This window comes from Phyllobates terribilis, unplaced genomic scaffold, assembly GCF_046119375.1.
Source record: "Phyllobates terribilis strain yellow unplaced genomic scaffold, ASM4611937v1 Scaffold_9__5_contigs__length_417890890, whole genome shotgun sequence".
Classification (NCBI taxonomy): Eukaryota; Metazoa; Chordata; class Amphibia; order Anura; family Dendrobatidae; genus Phyllobates; species Phyllobates terribilis.
Window position 1 is genome coordinate 8,291,620 of NW_027362769.1, and position 12,548 is coordinate 8,304,167.

Here is a 12,548-nt window from a genome sequence, read left to right on the forward strand (position 1 = left end):
CAAAGCCAATGGGCCCATTGTAACCCTGGGCATGAATGTGCTGAAGGAAGTCGGACAGTTCCTGGCTGAGGGCTGTGACAAAAACAACTGGACCTGCGCTACTCGAAACCCAGCTAACAAGAGAGTATTCCAGCATCTCATGCAGGTCAGTCAAATTCCAAAATTGCCCGCTACCTCTCAGTACCTTGGTAAGGTATTGATACCACCCGAAGACACAATGACACTGCCAGTGGGACAGACTGTACTCACGTTACCGGTGATGGCACATGTGTCCTTAGAAGGCTTGGACATTCAAATTAAACCAATGGAGGGAGAGGAAGTGCCCTCTGGACTCCTGGTTGCTCGGACCCTGGCCACCGTGTGGCAGGGTCGAGTGCCCGTGCGTTGCATAGATCTAAGTGGCACGAGTTTACAGTTGTTGCCCCGACAAGAGGTGGCGCGAGTGTGTATAATGCCAGAGGCCCTTACCAGAGCTGACGCTATAGGGCTGGCACCTGTGGAAGGAGAGCCATGGACCCTGGAGGTGTCCCTCAACAGCCAGGAGAATGGAAGAGAACCCTTGGCTGGGCGCCACCTCTTGGAGAAAATGGAGGCTAATCTTACTGAGTTTTCTGCTCGACAAGTAAGGCAGATCGAACAACTTCTACAGCGATATCAGGGAGTGTTTGCACAACATGAAGACGATTTCGGGAGCACTCGGGACATTCAGCACGAAATACCCACCGGAAATACTGCTCCCATCCGAGAGAGATATCGGCAGATCCCGCCTCAAATGTACCAGGAGGTGAAAGAGCGGTTGGCCCATATGTTGCGGAACGGCGTGATCCGCGAAAGTCAGAGTCCTTGGGCGGCTCCTATCGTGCTGGTCCAGAAGAAGGATGGTACCCTGAGATTCTGTGTAGACTATCGGAAGCTGAATGCCTGTACAGTACGGGACTCCTATCCACTTCCCCGAATTGAAGAGTCTCTATCTGCGCTAGGAAGCGCCAAGTTCTTCTCTTCCCTCGACCTGGCCAGTGGCTATTAGCAGGTCCCAGTAGCTGAAAAGGATCGTCCGAAGACAACTTTTGTTCTCCCTATGGGCCTGTTTGAGTTCAATCGTATGCCGTTCGGGCTAACAAATGCACCGGGAACCTTCCAAAGACTGATGGAGAGATGCTTGGGGGACCTCAACTTTGAAGCCACTTTAATATATCTGGACGATATAATTATCTATTCCGCTACGTTTGAAGATCATCTCCGCCGACTGGAACAAGTGTTAGAAAGGCTTCAAAGGCATGGCCTGAAAATTAAGCCTCGTAAGTGTCGTCTCTTCAAGCGACAAATTGAATATCTTGGGCACACTGTGTCCAGTGCAGGAGTGCACCCCACTGCGGAGAAAGTAGCTACCGTGCAGAAGTGGCCCACACCCGCCAATCTAAAAGAACTGAGGGCATTTCTGGGGCTCGCAGGATACTACAGCAGATTCATTAAAGACTTCGCTAAGATTGCAATCCCGCTGAAATGAATTGCTGAGAGGAACGGTTGGGGGAGCCAAGCGGCAGCCCATTCAGTGGGGCCCACGACAAGAAGAGGCATTCCCAGCATTGAAAATGGCGCTAACGGATGCCCCAATTCTGGCCTACGCTGACTTTTTGCTGCCTTTTATGTTGTACACTGATGGAAGCTTGCATGGACTGGGAGCAGTGCTGGCTCAAGTGCAAGGAGGAAAAGAGCGGGTGATCGCGTATGCCAGCAGGTTTCTCCAAGATACGGAGAAGGATCCGGACAACTACAGTTCGTTTAAGCTGGAGCTACTGGCACTGGTGTGGGCCATGACCGAGAAATTTGCTGAGTACTTGTCAGGGTCAGAAGTGCAAGTGCGGACAGAAAACAACCCTTTGGCCCACTTGGAGAATGCCAAACTGGGCGCGTTAGAGCAGCGGTGGGTCGCAAGGATGTCCAAATACCAGTATAAAATCGCCTATCGGTCCAAGGCCCTGAACACTCATGCAGATGCCCTGTCCCGGGTCACTCAGACAGGGCCGAAGAGGGACAGAGATGAGGAGCTCGAAGGCAACGAGATTCCGGATTTCAGCCAGTTCGCCGCTGCCGTGGTCGATGCCCAGGAGACCAGAGAGGAGCCGAGGCCCACTCAAATTCTGGGCCGCTCAAGAGACGAGTGGATACATCTGCAACAATCCGACCCAGAGCTGTGAAAGCTGAGAGAATGGGTCGCCCTTGGTCAAAGACCCGACCAGGAAGCCAGAGCCGCTTCACTTCCAACTACCCTTCAAATCCTAGGCCAGTGGGAGAGGCTCTTCCTGAAGGATGGCTTGCTATGCCGAAGAATCCAGCTACCTTGAGAGTTTGATGTTACCTGGCAGGTAGTAGTTCCAGGAGCGCTGGTAATGCAGCTAGCCCAGGAAGCTCATAGAAGAGGTGCTCACGTCGGCGTAGAGAAGACCTTTCAGTGGTTGCAACAGCTGGTGTATTGGCCTCAACTGCGGCAAGAAGTCGAGGGGGTCTGCCGAAAATGTCGCCAGTGCGAGTTGAACAAGCCCCCGGAACAAAGAGCTCCCATTCAGACCATCCGAACTTCTGCCCCCTTGAAAGTCCTGATGATTGACTACCTGATGATAGGAACTTCATACAATGGTTATGGACACTGTTTAGTCATGACTGATCACTTCACCAAGTTCGAAGTAGTAACGCCTACAAAAGACCAGACAGCAGAAGCCGCAGCTAAGGCCATCTGTCAGGATTTCAACCAGATTTATGGGTGCCCGAAGCGGATACATTCTGACCAGTGGGCCTGCTTCCAAGGACGAGTGATGGATGAACTATACCGCATCTATGGGATCGACCAATCCCGAGCAACGCCCTATCACCCTCAAGGGAATGGTGCATGCGAGCGCTTCAACCGAACCCTCTTGCAAATGTTGCAAATGCTGGAAGCGGACAAAAAGATGAAGTGGCCCGAATTTGTGTCCGAGCTGGTGTGGGTGTATAATAATCGAGTTCATGCGACTACTGGCTACACTCCTTACATGTTGCTGTTTGGAAGAAGTGGGAGAGAAATTACTGAGCTGGAGCTAGACTCAGAAGACTCCGGCCCGGGCAGTAGCCCAAGTACCTGGATTCGAGAACACCAGCTCTGGCTCCATACAGTGAGAAGATTGGTTGCTCAGAAGTTTCAGGAAGTCGAGCATGCAGATCGGCCCCCGACCTCAGGTGGATTACTCCAGCCAGGAGACCGTGTACTGGTAAGGGTCAAATGATTTGGGAGTAAACTGGACCATCATTGGGAGGCGATACCATATCGGGTAGTGAAGAAGGTTCACCCAAACAACCCAGTCTATGAGGTTAGGCCCAAAGGGGATGACGCAGTGACACACAGGGTGTTGCACCGCAATATGCTGCGACCTTGCTCCTCTGAAGCAGAAGCCTGTAACGAGGTTGGGCCCTCAAACAAATTGGCTGGAGTGCCACATATAGGAACTTTGGGGGATGAAGAATGATGGGCCACAATGCAGTTGGGCCCGTCAGAACCGTCGATGCCAACCCCGAGTGGAACCCAGAATGAGTCGAGAAGTGACTTGCAATCCCCAGTGGTTGATTCATCGGATATCCCGGAGTCACCTCCGCAGGAGGAGCCCCGCAGAACTGAGTGGGCTAATGCCAGAATTCCTCCTAACCGGTATGCTCAAGAAGAGTTTATCTGGTCTCAGATCCAACAGAAAACACAGGAGTGTGCCCAACTGCTGTATGAACTTGCACTGCCTGGAAAGAGACATCAATTCTGCAAGAAATCCACTTGCCCGAGGACTGGCGAACAAAAAGGAGGGAGGAATGTAGCAGAGGCGAGAGAGCCTTTAAGAGAACTCTTATATGATGCTTCAAAGATGGATTGAGACTGCCATCTGCTGGCCAGACAGTCAAGCGGAACCAAGATATACAAGAGAAGTTGAAGAGAGAGCAGATTTAGATGCTGGACCCGATCAGGTGACTTCCAGGAAGGAGTTCCTGGAGATAAGAGGCCAGCGCGCCAAGCCTGAGGAGTATTTGGCGCCAAGCAGCAGAGAGGAGGAGACTCGTTCTCTGCGTGCTGAGAAGCCCTGTGTGGCAGGCCTAAGCCAGAGGCCTGTGAGGTGCCACAGCCAGGCGCCGGTGGAAGAGCTCTGGATCCCTGACAGATGTGACCCGAGTGCTGTGCCTGCTGAGGAGACTCGGAACCTGCTTACGATGCTGAGTGAGTTCGCGGAACCCGACGTCGCCCGCCGACAGACGAGGTCTGGACCCCCCTACCCAAGGCTTGAGAGATTGCCTCCAACAGCAAAGAAGAGAGGAGTTGAGAGACTGCTGAGCCAGGAAAGTCACTCCAGTGAAAGCAGAGGAGCTGCATACGTGAACAGGGCCATCACTTCTACTGTTCACTCTCGGTACCGGGGCCAATTGGGTTTAGCTATTCAGGTTGGGAGGGGAACGGTTGGGGCTAAAGGAGCTCAACGTGATCTAATTGGATTTGTCCAGAAAAGACTTTCGGCCTAGCGGGAATAACCGGTGACCCCCGCTAGGGCCATATGCAAAGTTAAAGAACTCATGTGGTGTCTCCCATGACTGAGGGCACCACATTACTTTCAAAGACTTCGTATCTTGCTCATACTTCAAATTACTGTTCATTACCCTTGTTGCCAATCCCTTGTTCAGAATACCTGTTATATATATACATATAAATATATATATATATATTATATATATATATATATATATATATATATATATATTTATATATATATATATATAAATATATATATATATAAACTGTTTATGTTCATCTCTGACTGTTCTCGCCTTGTGTCTCTGTGTGTTGCATTCCGGCACCTGCATTACACATGCAAGGCAATCCCCTGTCCATACTGCATGCAAAGATGCCCCCTCCTCTCAGTCTTCACTTGTTATGGCAGTTTCTCAAGAAACAGCATCAACGTGCACGTCCCACCGCAGCGTTCAATTGTCCATATCCCAGACCTTTGAACGAAAGCGCAAATTCGCAGCCAACGCCCCACATGCCACAGTCCTAATTTCGCACATTTCACGAATGCTTACATTGGAAATGCTGCCTTTTAGGCTGGTGGAGACAGAATCCTTACACAACGTTATGGCGGTGAGCGTCCCTCGGTACTCGGTCCCCAGCCGACACTATTTTGCCCGGTGTGCCATCCCTGCACCACACAAGCACGTGTCCCAAAACATCTGCCGTGCCCTCAACAACGCAGTTACTGGGAGAGTCCACCTGCCAACGGACAAGTGGACAAGTGCTTGTGGCCAGGGACGGTACATCTCACCGACGGCACACTGGGAAAACATAGTGGAAGCTGGGACCCAGTCGGACCTTGGGACGGAACACATCCTCCCCACACCGAGGATTGCGGGCCCTATGTCAGTCAGAGTTTCCCCCACAGTGTACAGCTTCTGCACATCATCCTCCTCCTCCTCATGTTCAGCCTCCATCTCAGATATCACCACATCAGTTACTATCTGGAAGCACTTTTGTACTGCCTTAGCAAAGCAGCAACAGGCTGTGCTGAAACTCATGAATTTAGATGATAAACCTCTCACTGCTTGTGAGTTGTGGACAGCTGTGAAAGAGCAGGCAGATCTTTGGCTGAGACCGCTGAACCTACATCCAGGCATGGTCGTGTGTGACAATGGCCATAACAAGGTGGTGGCTCTGAGGCGAGGCGAGATCACACACGTACCATGCCTGGCTCATGTGCTTAACCTCGTGGTTCAGCGGTTTCTTAAATCGTACCCCGGGTTGCCAGATCTGCTCGTCAAACTACGTTGCCTGTCAGCTCATTTTCAGAAGTCGGCTACAGCTTCCGCCGCCCTTGCTGTGTTGCCGAAGCGTTTGCAGCTTCCGGCACACTGACTGGTGTGTGATGTCCCCACACGTTGGAACTCTACCCTCCTCAAGTTGCAAATGATTTGTGAGCAGAAGAGAGCAGTTGTGGAGTACCAGCTGCAACAAGGCCATCGATATTCAGGTCAGACTCCACACATAAGACCTCAGGAGTGGACCTAGATGTCTGACATATGTACCATCCTGACAAACTTTGAGGAGTCCACCAAGATGGTGAGTGGCGATGACGCCATCAATAGCGTCAGCATCCCACTTGTCTGTCTTTTGCAACGCTCTCTGCAGAGAGTGAAAGAGGAGGCATTGCAGCCAGAGTATGATGAGATGGATCAAGAAGCCGTAACGGGCGATTACACACAGCCCAGCCTCATCTCATCCCAACATGCATTGGGGGACAATGAGGGAGAGGAGGAGGAGGATGAGGAAGAACAGGAGCTGGTATCATGCGCTATAGACGGTAGTACCTGTACAACTGTCATACCGTCTGTTCAGCGAGGGTGGCCTGAGGACAGGGGGGAGGAGGAGGAGAGCATGGTTAGTCGTCATCTTGGTGAGGACACGGAAGTCTTGCCCGTTACCAGTCTGGCACACATGGCTGACTTTATGTTACGCTGCCTTAACCATGACCCTCGCGTTGTCAAAATGTTGGGTGACAGTCATTACTGGTTGGTGACACTTTTAGACCCCCGCTACAAGGAGAACTTTCACTCTCTTATTCCTGATGTGGAGAGGTCTACAAAAATGGGGCAGTACCAGAAAGCCCTTGCTGCTGAACTGTTAAAAATATTCCCATCTGAACACTCTAGCGGCAGAGGTCACAGTTCGTTGCCCAACCAAGGCGTATAGGCAAGAGAGACGCAACTCCAATCCAGCAGAGGCAAGGGAACACTGTCAATGTTCTGGGACAGTTTTCTGAGACCCGTCCAGCTTACAGGCCCTGAGGCGCGGGGTACTCTCACAAGGAGTGGAAAGTTGCAAAAAATTGTGAGGGAGTACATTGCCGACCGTACCAGCGTCCTCCGTGATTCCTCTGTGCCTTTTAATTATTGGGTATACAAGCTGGACACTTGGAATGAACTCGCTCTGTATGCCTTGGAGGTCCTGGCTTGCCCTGCCGCTAGCGTGTCATCGGAGCGTGTTTTTAGTGCCGCTTGGGGAATTATAACTGATAAGCGCACTCGCCTGTCAACTGACAAGCTGACCTTTATCAAAATGAACAAGGGCTGGATTGGGCCAGACTTCTCATCACCACCAAATGACAGCAGAGAAACATAAAGTAAAATCCACTGTGTTATTTGTGTAGGTGTATTCCCATGCACCGCTTCACACCCACACATGGGTATACGATGTTACGCTCGCACCCAGACTGACTGGCGTGAGCGTGATTAGTGATTCCACTGTACCATGAACCGAGGAGTGCCTGGAGGGGCGTAACTAAGTATCAACGTGATCCGACCAAGGACGTACGACGGCTTAGTCAACTCCGTGGTCCAAGGAGGAACCGAGCAGAGGGACCAGGTGCGACTCCAGGTCAGACCCCGGTCACAGTTGTTGACCCACACCTGGGAATGCAGGAACAGGCAGGTTAGGCTGGCACACAGACTGCTGGGTATAGGCAGACACGGCTGGTATGCAGACTGGCGGATGATGGTAAGCACGACTGGTATGCAGGCAGGGAGGTACTGGCAGGTATGACAGGTTGGAGCACCGAGTGGATAGGACCCAGTACAGACTGGGACTCAGGAACAGAACCGCAGATGCGGTGGACAAACACAACAGAGTGAGGCCGCCCAGAGCGGTGAGCAAGAGCAGAACAAGACGAGACCACCTAGAGCGGTGAGCGAGAGAAGAGCAGGACAAGGCCGCCTGGAGCAGTGAGTGAGAGGAGCAGGACGAGACTGCCGAAGCAGCGAGCAAAGAGTCAGAGCAGAGCGAGACTGCCAGAGCAGCGAGCAAAGGGTCAGAGCAGAGCGAGACTGCCGGAGCAGCGAGCAAAGGGTCAGAGCAGAGCGAGACTGCCGGAGCAGCGAGCAAAGGGTCAGAGCAGAGCGAGACTGCCGGAGCAGTGAGCAAAAGGTCAGAGCAGAGTGAGACTGCCGGAGCAGCGAGCAAAGGGTCAGAGCAGAGCGAGACTGCCGGAGCAGCAAGCAAAGGGTCAGAGCAGAGCGAGACTGCCGGAGCAGCGAGCAAAGGGTCAGAGCCGAGCGAGACTGCCAGAGCAGGGAGCAAAAGGTCAGAGCAGAGCGAGGCTGCCGGAGCAGCGAGCAAAGGGTCAGAGCAGAGCGGAAACCGCAGGAGCGGTGAGCAAGGCAGAGCAGAGCGGAAACCGCAGGAGCGGTGAGCAAGGCAGAACAGAGCAGAAACCGCAGGAGCAGTGAGCAAGGCAGAGCAGAGCGGAAACCGCAGGAGCGGTGAGCAAGGCAGAGCAGAGCGGAAACCACAGGAGCGGTGAGCAAGGCAGAGCAGAGCGGAAACCGCAGGAGCGGTGAGCAAGGCAGAGCAGAGCGGAAACCGCAGGAGCGGTGAGCAAGGCAGAGCAGGAAAGAACCGCCGGAGCGGTGAGCAAGGCAGAGCAGAGGGGACAGGGCTCTGTTCACACGGAACAGACTGGAAGTGAGAGGCAGAACCAGGTACACACAAGATACTTGCAATGAAGTAGCGAGTGGACTCTAAACTCACAAACGGGAGTACAGGGACAACGAGTAGGAGTTAGGTACGGGATCAGATTCTGCAGGAAAAGGGAAGGTACGGACATAGAGAAAAACAGGTAACAGGCTAGGAGAGTATTCAGACAAGAACAGACACAGCAGCAAGATACAGGAGCGGTTCTAGGTATGCGGCCCCTAGAAGGCGGAACGAACAGGCTAGGAGCATGTTCAGACAGGAACAGGCAAGATACAGGAACGGGTCTAGGTATGCGGCCCCTAGAAGGCGGAAAGAACAGGCTAGGAGCGTGTTCACACTGGCCTGGAAATACAGCCTCCAGGATAGGCAGAAGACAACAGGCTAGAAGATAGTTCAGACAGGACACAGTTCAGACACGGGAACTGATACCGCAAGGCAGGAAACATAGACAGGACCTGGCACATCAGTGACTAAAAGTCAACTGACAGAACACAATGCTCAGGCAAGGATTCCAGGAAAGAGCTGGGTTAAATACCAGGTGACAGACAGCAATAGGCTGAGGACGCACAAGGGGTGTGCCCGCAGCAGCTACAAGAAGCACGAAGTGATCGGGCGCCGCCCTTAAGCAGAAGAAACAGAGGCAAGCAGACAGCATGGAGGAAAGCCAGTGTGATAGTCTGGACTGGAAATCAAGTGCGCGCTCTTGCACAGTGGGAGATGGACCACTATGCAAGGATGCCGCCAGGTATGTTACATTCCAGACCTGAGCGGGAACTAGATCTCTCGGCTCTGGACGACCTGTGGCCTGTGGGTAAGCCAGTCAGCACCTGGAATGTGAACTTCTTCATGTGTAATGCTCCAATCTGGAGCTTAATTTGTACAGACATATTTTGACTGTTTCTGAGCAGGGCTCGTCCTTCTGCTGACAATGCCCAAACCGGCTTCTGGAGTTGTCGGACGGGAATCAGACACCGACTCTTCAATTTTTTAAGCCCGAAACTTCTGGTTAATATGAGGCCTTCACTTGCCACGGAGACAATCATGGTCATCTGTGGAGAGGAAACACTAACGCCAAGGGCAGCCTCTCCTACAGGCCTAATGTCTTGGGATTCTCCAACCTTCACTGGACAAAGACCGTCAGGGGGTCCCAAGCAACCGCAGCGGAACTGCAATCTGATTTTATGACTGAGATCTGGCCTCTGCTCTGCCTGAGAAACATAGTCATTCTTCATGGATTCTGTGCGGAAAGCTGCCTCTACAGGCTGGGAAACAGGAGGTCTTTTGGAGGACAGAACCTGATGTGACGGTTTACCTCTACGCCTTGCACGTCTGGACTGCCTCTTGAGGTTGGGAAGAGAAGTATTCTGTGGAGCATAGTCATCCTGTGTGGATTCTGCGTGGGCAGCAGTCTCTTCGGGCTGGAGAACTGGTAGGCTACCTACACACATTACCCATCGGGGCTGCTCTGGGATATTGGGAAGGGAAGCTTTAGCAGAGGCTTCAGGATTAGGGTCATCGAAGACCATTAGAAAGGCCACCAGGAAGGCCTGCAGGTCAATGATGATAGGATCCCATGCTTCCCATAGGGGGGTGATCCATTTCAAGGCATCATCCGCTAGGTAGGACATCATGAATGCTACTTTAACCTGATAAGTAGGAAAATAGTGAGCATAGAACTTGAAATGCAGCATGCATTGCTCCACAAATGCACGGCTTCATTTTGGATCCCCATAGTACCGTGGTGGATCCGCAGGAACGAGTTCTGATAGATCCATTTGGGCTGGTGCGTAAATCGCCTGGACCATAGCTTGAGAAAAAAAATGCTCTTGGTGCACGTAATCGCCAGACAAGGATTCAAAATGTCTCTGAGAGCGAAAGGCCATGGGGCTCAACGGGAACCATGGCCTGAGCAAACTGTTACGCTCGCACCTGGACTGACTGGCGTGAGCGTGATTAGTGATCCCACCGTACCATGAACCAAGGAGTGCCTGGAGGGGCGTAACTAAGTATCAACCTGATCCGACCAAGGTCGCACAGTGGCTTAGTCGACTCCATGGACCAAGGAGGAACCGAGCATAAGGACCAGGTGCGACTCCAGGTCAGACCCCGGTCACAGTTGTTGACCCACACCGGGGAATGCAGGAACAGGCAGGTTAGACTGGCATACACGCAGGTGGGTATTGGCAAGTACGGCTGGTATGCAGACAGGTGGGTACTGGCAAGTACGGCTGGTATGCAGACAGGTGGGCACTGGCAAGCATGGCTGGTATGCAGACAGGTGGGCACTGGCAAACACGGCTGGTATGCAGATAGGGAGATACTGGCAAGCACGGCTGGAGTGCAGACAGGGAGGTACTAGCAGGTTGGAGCACAGGCTGGATAGGGTCCAGTACAGACTGGGAGACAGGTACAAAGCCGCAGATGTGGTAGACAAGCAAAGTAAAGCGAAACCGCCGGAGCGGAGGACAAGGCAAAGCACAGAGGAACTGCTGGTGCGGTGAGCAAGCAGAGCAGAGCGAAAACCGCAGGAGCGGTGGGCAAGGCAGAGCAGAGCAGAACCGCCGGAGTGGTGGACAAGGCAGAGCAGAGAGAAACCGCAGATGCGGTGGACAAGGCAGAGCAAAGCGGAACCGCCGGAGCGGTGGGCAAGGCAGAGCAGAGAGAAACCGCAGGTGCGGTGGACAAGGCAGAGCAGAGCGAAACCGCCGGAGAAGTGGGTAAGGCAGAGCAGAGAGAAGCCGCCGGAGCGGTGGACAAGGCAGAGCAGAGAGAAGCCGCCGGAGCGGTGGGCAAGTCAGAGCAAAGAGAAACCGCCGGAGCGGTGGGTAAGGCCGAGCAGAGGGAATCCGCCGGAGCGGTGGGCAAGTCAGAGCAGAGAGAAACCGCCAGAGCGGTGGGCAAGCAGAGCCGAACAGGGATGAAGGTGCAGGCAGAGAGGACAGGGCTCTGTTCACATGGAACAGACTGGAAAATACAGGAGGAGGGCTAGAACACAGGAGGAAGATGTCTTGTTAAGCTACTGTGACCTCCACCACTCTTCCAAGGGGCATTAAAACCGTCTTGTTAAACCACTCTGAACTCCACGTTTCTTCCAAGGGGCATTAAAACCATCTTGTTCAGCTACTGTGACCTCCACCACTCTTCCAAGAGGCATTAAAACCGTCTTGTTAAGCTACTGTGACCTCCACGTTTCTTACAAGGGGCATTAAAACCGTCTTGTTAAGCTACTGTGACCTGCGCCACTCTTCCAAGGGGCATTAAAACTGTCTTGTTAAGCTACTGTGACCTCCACCACTCTTCCAAGGGGCATTAAAACCGTCTTGTTAAGCTACTGTGACCTCCACGTTTCTTCCAAGGGGCATTAAAACAGTCTTGTTAAGCTACTGTGACCTCCACCACTCTTCCAAGGGGCATTAAAACCGTCTTGTTAAGCTACTGTGACCTCCACCACTCTTCCAAGGGGCATTGATATTGTCTTTTTATTCCACTGCGACCTCCACCACTCTTCCAAGGGGCAATAAAACTGTCTGGATAAGCAACTGTGACCTCCACCACTCTTCCAAAGCGGCATTAAAACTGTCTTGTTAAGCTACTGGGACCTCCACCACTCTTCCAAGGGGTATTGATATTGTCTTTTTATTACACTGCGACCTCCACCACTCTTCCAAGGGGCATTAAAACTGTCTTGCTAAGCTACTGTGACCTCCACCACTCTTCCAAGGGGCATTAAAACCGTCTTGTTAAGCTACTGTGACCTTCATCACTCTTCCAAGGTGCATTAAAACCGTCTTGTGAACGTACTGTGACCTCCAACATTCTTCCAAGGGGCATTGATTTTGTCTTTTTATTCCACTGCGACCTCCACCACTCTTCCAAGGGGCATTAAAACTATCTTGTAAAGCTACTGTTACCTCCACCACTCTTCCAAGGGGCATTAAAACCGTCTTGTTAAGCTACTGTGACCTCCACCACTCTTCCAAGGGGCATTAAAACTGTCTTGTTAAGCTACTGTGACCTTCAC